The following is a 7,448-nucleotide window of genomic DNA, read 5'->3' as shown; positions in this document are numbered from 1 at the left end:
GTATTTGCCTGATACTATGACCTGCTATGATCAAATTATTTTTGTTTTATTATAAAAACACATAATTAAAAGAGGGGGAATAACATTTGCATATGACTGTAATGGTAATTTGATTCAGGCAAAAAGCTTATACAGTATATGATTGATGTATGATTGATGTGACCTCTTTTCCTAATCATAATCATTATGATTTAAGCGTTTAATAGACACTTTTAACTTGATTACATTATGTGTACCAAACTAAAACTGAAACCTTGTTTTACATAAAGTTGGTAGACAGAAACTTAATACTGAGTTCAATCTCCAATAAGATATTTATGTGTCTGTAATAATAATAATAATGATAATAATAATGATACTTTTATAATCAATTAAGTACTTCAATACATGGCACTACATCTTTTTACAGGGCAACTGGACACACACTTTGAGGAACATGCTAACGCTTTAATTACTTCAATATGCTTGACCCTACAAATGCTTATTTGATTACAGATGCTTTTTACTGCACTATTTGGAAGTCCTAATTATTAAATTGTTAAACTGATTATCTACCTCTGCCAGTTGGATAGAATTTTCTCTATTCCAAATTTAGGTAAACACATCAAGGTTTTCATTCCATTTGAGCCATCGTTCAAATTCACAGACAGTTAAGAATCTTAGTATTCTACATTTGTTTAATTTACATGATGCATAAACTTTATGTAAATGGTTTCAAAATACACACATTGTTGTAATTTCTCCAAATACTTATTATAATTCTTACAAATTCTTCATGTGAACACACATTAGAAACCACCACACTGAATAGGCCTGTAGCAGTATGTGATGGTAATCAGTTAATCCTACTTCAGTACCCAGAAAGCTCAATGTGTGTGACTAATGCTTGGCTTCCCTGCTTGTGTTTGGGTTTTCTTTGCAATCAGGAGCAGAGCAGACAAAGATTAGGTAGTCTATGGTTTTGCGTGCAGATGCCGAGAGGTTGAAGGTTTTGTGGCTTCCCTCCCATTTGGCTGGCGGTCAGCTATGCCACATCCCAGAAGGGCGCATGAAACACCAAAGCATATCGAGTATGTTTTGAATTAGCCATGCAGCTACACCCTGGCATTCTCAGAATAAGCATGGGCAGGGATGGGCCAATTTTATTTTTTTCAAAATTAGATGGATTTGCTTGCTTGGGTATCACTCACAGAATGTTTTCAGTTTCACAATGTTGAATAAAGTCATCAAAGATTTCTATCATATACATATAATATACCATATACAGATTTGGACTTTGAACTTGAAGTTCAAAATTGTTTCATTAGATTAGACTAGATTAGGTTAGATTAGATTAGATTCAACTTTTTGGTAATTGTGCAAAGTACATGTAACATCTAAGTGCATGAATGGTCTATTAGCGATAAATAGTAATATAGGGATATACTAATAATAGGGATATACTCATTATATATATATATATATATATATATATATATATATATATATATATATATATATATATATTATATATATATATATAACTATGCAAAGAAAATTATGTATGTATGTAATGTATGTACATTATTGTCTGCATGAATGTCTATATGATACAGTATATACAGAATAAATATGGGTAGAATATACAGTATTACAATGATAAACATAAGTTATAAAAGGTGCAAAGATGCATAAGGGACACATCAGTGCAATAAAGACAGAAAGTGACAGTGCAGGAGTTTATTTGTTAAAATTCTATGGAACATAACATTAGCTCCCATGGGAAAATACTTTAATTCGGATTGGAGATAAACATAATGTAATAGTAAGGTTGTAGTCATTAAACTTTGATATTAATCTTTTAAATACAGAGGATTTCACTAGAAATCTCTAATCATCTACAGTTAGGGCCACCTTTGATAGATTCATTAAATTATTATTATTATTATACAATAAATAATTACACTTTATACAAATAGCTATTTAAGTCCTTTACAGTGCAACTATTGCTATCATATAAAGATTGAGTGATCTTCATTTTACTTACTTTAGGTCAAATTCACTGTTTTCTCCTTCAGCTGCAAATGGCATCATACTTCTCTTCTTTAAAGCAAATGACACAAATTTACAGCATATGGTTGGTCATTTTGGGCTTGTTTTTACAGCTGGAGGCTTCACTGAGGCAATTAACTCGAAGTGGTTTTCTCGTGGCTGAAAGAGAAATGAGTCCCACCCAAGGCTTGTATATTTCCCTCACAGATTTCCAAAACCAGTATAACCCTATACGATTAAGTTAAACAGTAATTAAATCAAACTTACAGTAGTATTTTACCATGACTTTTTTGATCTTATGCCAACCGTCCTTCTTGCCTTACTGTCATTAGTGATATTTTACTATTTTTGGTATTTTTTATGAATAAAGTTTAATATAATGTTTAGGGCATAGAGTATGTTAAATAGCAATAAATCAGAAAGATATACAGTATATCACTATCTTTTGGAATAGACACATATGTCTGTCTGAACTGTACAGACGTTCATTCACAAACACCACTTGTACATAACAGGAATTTGGCTGTAAATTATTGCCACATCCCCTGTACAACTTGCTCTAGGCTATTTCCACATGTTTTGCCACACTGCCCGTTAAAGGAGTTCCTGGGAGGCCAGCATTTCAGACAAGAAGCAGGCAGTCCAATCATGGCTCTGGCTACTGAGAAAAGTTTCTGCATTAATGGTATCCAGGGATAAGTGCATTATTGTAGCATTAATAATATTCTATATAAATATAGAGAAATAAAATTATTTTTTACTTTCACAGCTGTATTCTGTTATTCAGCAAAATCAAAAGTTCCAGTTTGACTTGAACACCCCTTGTAGTTTCTGTTATATACTAGAAACTCTGTTAGTTTAACTGGCTTAGATTATTCGCCAAGTATGTATCTGATTTAGCTAGATGTTTAGATGTTTAGTTAAGAAGTTATATTTGTATTCAGTTTTATCCTTTGCTGCCCATGGTTTGAAAGTATGATTTTTTTTAAGATAGAATGAACACCTTGCCCTTTGTATAGATTTTTAAAGCCTCTTTTTACGCCTTGCTTGCTAACACACGCACACACACACACACACACACACACACACACACACACACACACACATGCCTACACTCAATGACCTTCATTGATTAGTTCAGCATGGGGTTCATTGTCAATAATCTTTCTTTACAAACTGCTCTCAGCGGTGTCAGAGGCTTTAATGGAGCCCAGTAAAAAATGTTTAAGCCATAACACTATCCATCTCTTTTTGCTGGAAAAACTTAAGTCAGCCCTTTAGCCGTTCATCCTGTTCTAAATGGAGGGTTTGATGTTCCAGCTCCACTTCAAACAGGACCTCAGCCTTTCTCTCCCTTCTCCACATGTAGACGTTCTCTCCATGCAGCTGGGGTATCAGTTTTAACGTCTTTAACAGTTTGCTGACCTAAGTTTATGGCAGAATGAGAGAGAGAGAGAGAGAGAGAGAGAGAGAGTGAGAGAGAGAGTGAGAGAGAGGATAACTAATAATTAGAGGAAAAAAGATGTAGAATAAAAAGGGGAGTTTAGGACAAGCATAGAAAAAAGGAAGGTCTCTTGGGCCATTTCTATTTGTTTATTTAGGATGTTGGATGTGTATCTCTGTGCCAGAGTCACATCAGGAAACAAGCCAGACGATTTCTCAGGCCTGGCCCATGCCCTCCGGTGACCCTGGATTCATTCCTCTATAATGTAATGCTAATAGTCTGGTGAATGCAAACTGATAGCTTAAGGGTTTTTTTTTTTTTGGCAGCTTATTTAAAAGAGGGCTTAATAGTTAATGGATTTCCTAGCCTCTATTTGACCCCCTAAGGAACATCTGTCATGCCACCTGACCTGACTCATTTGAGGTCTGATATTAATACTTGAGGTGAAATCACTAAATGCTCGTGTTATTGATCATGAACACGTCTTATCTATTTCACCTAACAGCCAGCTATTGGCTAAACACCAGCAGTATGTGGTAGTTCTAACTTACTCAGTATGTTTCATTCGATGTTAACAAGCTAACACTTCTATCAAACTAGAGAGATTTTAGATTGATTCTTATTGTTAGAGAAATTTGATAGCTAGACTCAAATCCACAGAATAAATTGAAAGGTGAGTTTTATTAGTTATACAACAGTAAATTTATATTGAACTGTACACACGCTTAGTCTGTCCCACTGGGGTAGAGCTATAACATTTACAAGGTGACACAGGTGGGTTTGCCAACCCCACAATTCCACAACAACATTGTTTAAATAATAATTTTCATATGCAAATGTAAAGCATACTGTACATGTCCTACTTGCCTTGTGCTTTCATTATGTTTCAGAACAATAGAAGGATCTTGGCTGTTTGAGGAGCAAACAACAAGGCATGATATGTGAAAGCACCCATTTCTTTCTCAAGAAATGGTTTGAGAGCTGTAATTTTATCTGTCTGTTGACATATTTCTTTTATAACCAGAAAGGAATGGTGTTGATGTGCTGAAATGATTGACAAATTTACACAGCACGTAACAGTGATTAAAATACACCACACCCCACTGATTCTTCACAGTACTTGCCAGTAGTGCACCAAACCAACTAAATATTGTATGAAGGGCAAAGAAAGAGCCGACTGTAAAGGAATTCTCTGTGGGACCTTTAAAAATGGTTTTCAGTTTTTTGCTGGACATGTGGATGGTGATGGTAACAGAAAGTTTACCTTCATCACTGAGAGTCATCTGCCACTTCTACAGTATATGGTAAATAAATTATTATATGATTAAATAAAATATATATATATATTATTTTGAAATGGAAATAGTGTGTGGTCAATCAAATATGCTGCTAATAAAGTGTTCCTGAAAAGAAAAACCTTACCAATGGTACCAGACAGAGAAAAAACAAAACATACCCCTAAAATTAACGAACAACATTATCTGCAACAATTTTAATATTATTGCCATGTGAAATAAAACAGTGGCACCTTGCCTACACAAGATGAACATTTTGCCAGTTTTCTGAGTACTCCACACACCACCGGAGGTGCATTCAACACATCAGCTAATTAACACACCAGATTAAACTGCTGAGCTAGAGGGTACTCCAATCCCTAGAAATGTACATAATGTATAATGTATTTGTAAGCATGACCTAAATCCCTTAAATTTTAGTGAACATTCTATCAAATTGGAGCTTTGTCCCTTACTGTTTCCTACTAACCGTTCGCAAAGAAATTCATAATGCATTCCTGATACATCTGATACTAGATCATGTAACCATGAAAACCTCATATAAATGTCATTTACTCTAACACTGCACATGTTCCATTTACAGCATATCCAGAGCGCCTTACATTTTTATCTCAATTATCTGACCAGTTGAGGGTTAAGGGCCTTGCTCGAGGGCCCAACAGTGCAACTTGGTAGTGCTGAGGGTTAAACCTGGGATCTTCTGATCAGTACAAACACCTTCACCACTGAGCTACCTCTGCCCTTAACACATACAGTACTACTGACCCAACTGAGCACTTTAAGAAAGTAAACTAAAAGTCTAATTGTTCATATTTTTCAGGAGCCCCATTTATAGCTAGCACAGGTTCTTGAACATTTGTAGATTATGACATTAAATCATGTAAATGACTTTACATGTGAATATGTAATGGTGTTCTATGGAGGTGTCTTGGCTTCAAATTCAACTGAGCATCTGTGGGGTTTGCTGGATAAACATGTCTGATCCACGCAGCCTTCACCAAACCACTTAAAGGTTTAAAAGTATTAAATAGTATTTTTATTTATATTTTTACATACTGTATGACAAAAAAGTGAATTAATTTGTTAGTTAGTTTAGAAATTATTTTTTTGTGTGTAGCCAGCATAGGAAAATACATATGGATAGACCAGTTGGTAATGTGAATATGATAATTGCAAGCATGTGGCAATCTTTAAAAATTGGTGCATGACTGATTTAGGATAATTTGTTATTGACCTAATACCTGCAATTATCAGTGAGTCATGGATCCGCTTGGTGGAGGAATAAGTCCATTAAATGCTGAACTCTTTTACCCTTGGATGATAGAGGAAAAGAAGCTGGGTAGCTCCGTCAGCATCTCAGCGTGGCTCATGGTAACTCAATCCAGACCTATGCCAGGAATCAGCTGTAAAGACCACCACTGAAAACCCTGGAGGAAAACTCTCTGTCTCTAATTGACACCTAATACATCGCTACCCTCCAAATGTTTTTATTTTTACATACTTGAAATGTTTAAAAGCAAAGAAAATTAAATTAAAAATAGTTAAATAAAGAGTAAATATACACACACTCTCGCTTACTCGCTCATTCCTCATCTGTACCATGTTATTGGTCACGGGGGGGCTGGAGCCTATCCAGGAGACTTACTGAAGGGTGCGAGGCAGGATACTGGGAAACCCAGATGTGGTGACAGTTCATCGCGGGGAACACACACACACACACACTAATTTGAAAATGCCAATTAGCCTAATCTGCTTGTCTTTAGACTGTGGAAGGAAGCTGGAGTACCCTAAGGAAACACACCAAGCATGGGGAGAACATGCAAAACAAGCAGTTTTGAGATTTTGAGCTTCAGTGTTTTTTGCATCCAGATAGCAAAGCTTTGTTGTGACTTTTAATTTTCAAATAAAGAGTTATTGCACTTAAAAAGCCCTATGTAAATAAATTGATACACAATAAGGAAAGGTAAATAACTAAATGTTAAAAAAAAAAAATCAGTAAATCATATTTTATAATTCCAAGTGAAAAACTAGATAAGGAAAGTTATAGTCAGTGGTTTTTACGATTAGGAAATTTGTAATTATTTCCTATAAAAATTCCTATAAAACTTTTATTAAATTAATACATATCATGTGCTTCCAGTTTGGTTTGGCACTATGCATAAAGAAACAATTTAAAAATATCATAACATTTAAAAAGCAATAACAAAAAATCATTAGCTTAAGGATGCACTTATAAGGTTCTTCCAGCTATAGGTCAGAAATATAGAGACCATAGTTAGACAATCCTTTGGCAAGCAAACATAGAAATTACAAAAATAAACAAAGCATGGGAAATATTCTAAAATAATGTAAAAGTAAAATACTATAACATTTTGTGTACTGTATTCTTCCTTTCAATTCAGTCACTTTGCAGGTGGCTAGATTACCACTAGAATGTGAGACTGCATAGCACGGTGCACACATACAGTATTCACACCTTGGGCAATTTAGCATAATGTCCAACTATCAGCATTTTTCGGGAAGGAAACTCACAGGAGGAAAACACTACACAGGCACTAACCTGTGCTTACACCAGAATGTTGAGTTGTTGTTTTACCACATCTGGGGAGGGGGGGGACCTTACTTTATCCACAGACATATGCTACGGCTTTCATGTTACATGTTTTTCTTTCTGCCTG

This window comes from Clarias gariepinus, chromosome 15 (genome assembly GCF_024256425.1).
Source record: "Clarias gariepinus isolate MV-2021 ecotype Netherlands chromosome 15, CGAR_prim_01v2, whole genome shotgun sequence".
Taxonomy (NCBI): domain Eukaryota; kingdom Metazoa; phylum Chordata; class Actinopteri; order Siluriformes; family Clariidae; genus Clarias; species Clarias gariepinus.
This window is presented reverse-complemented; position numbering follows the sequence as displayed.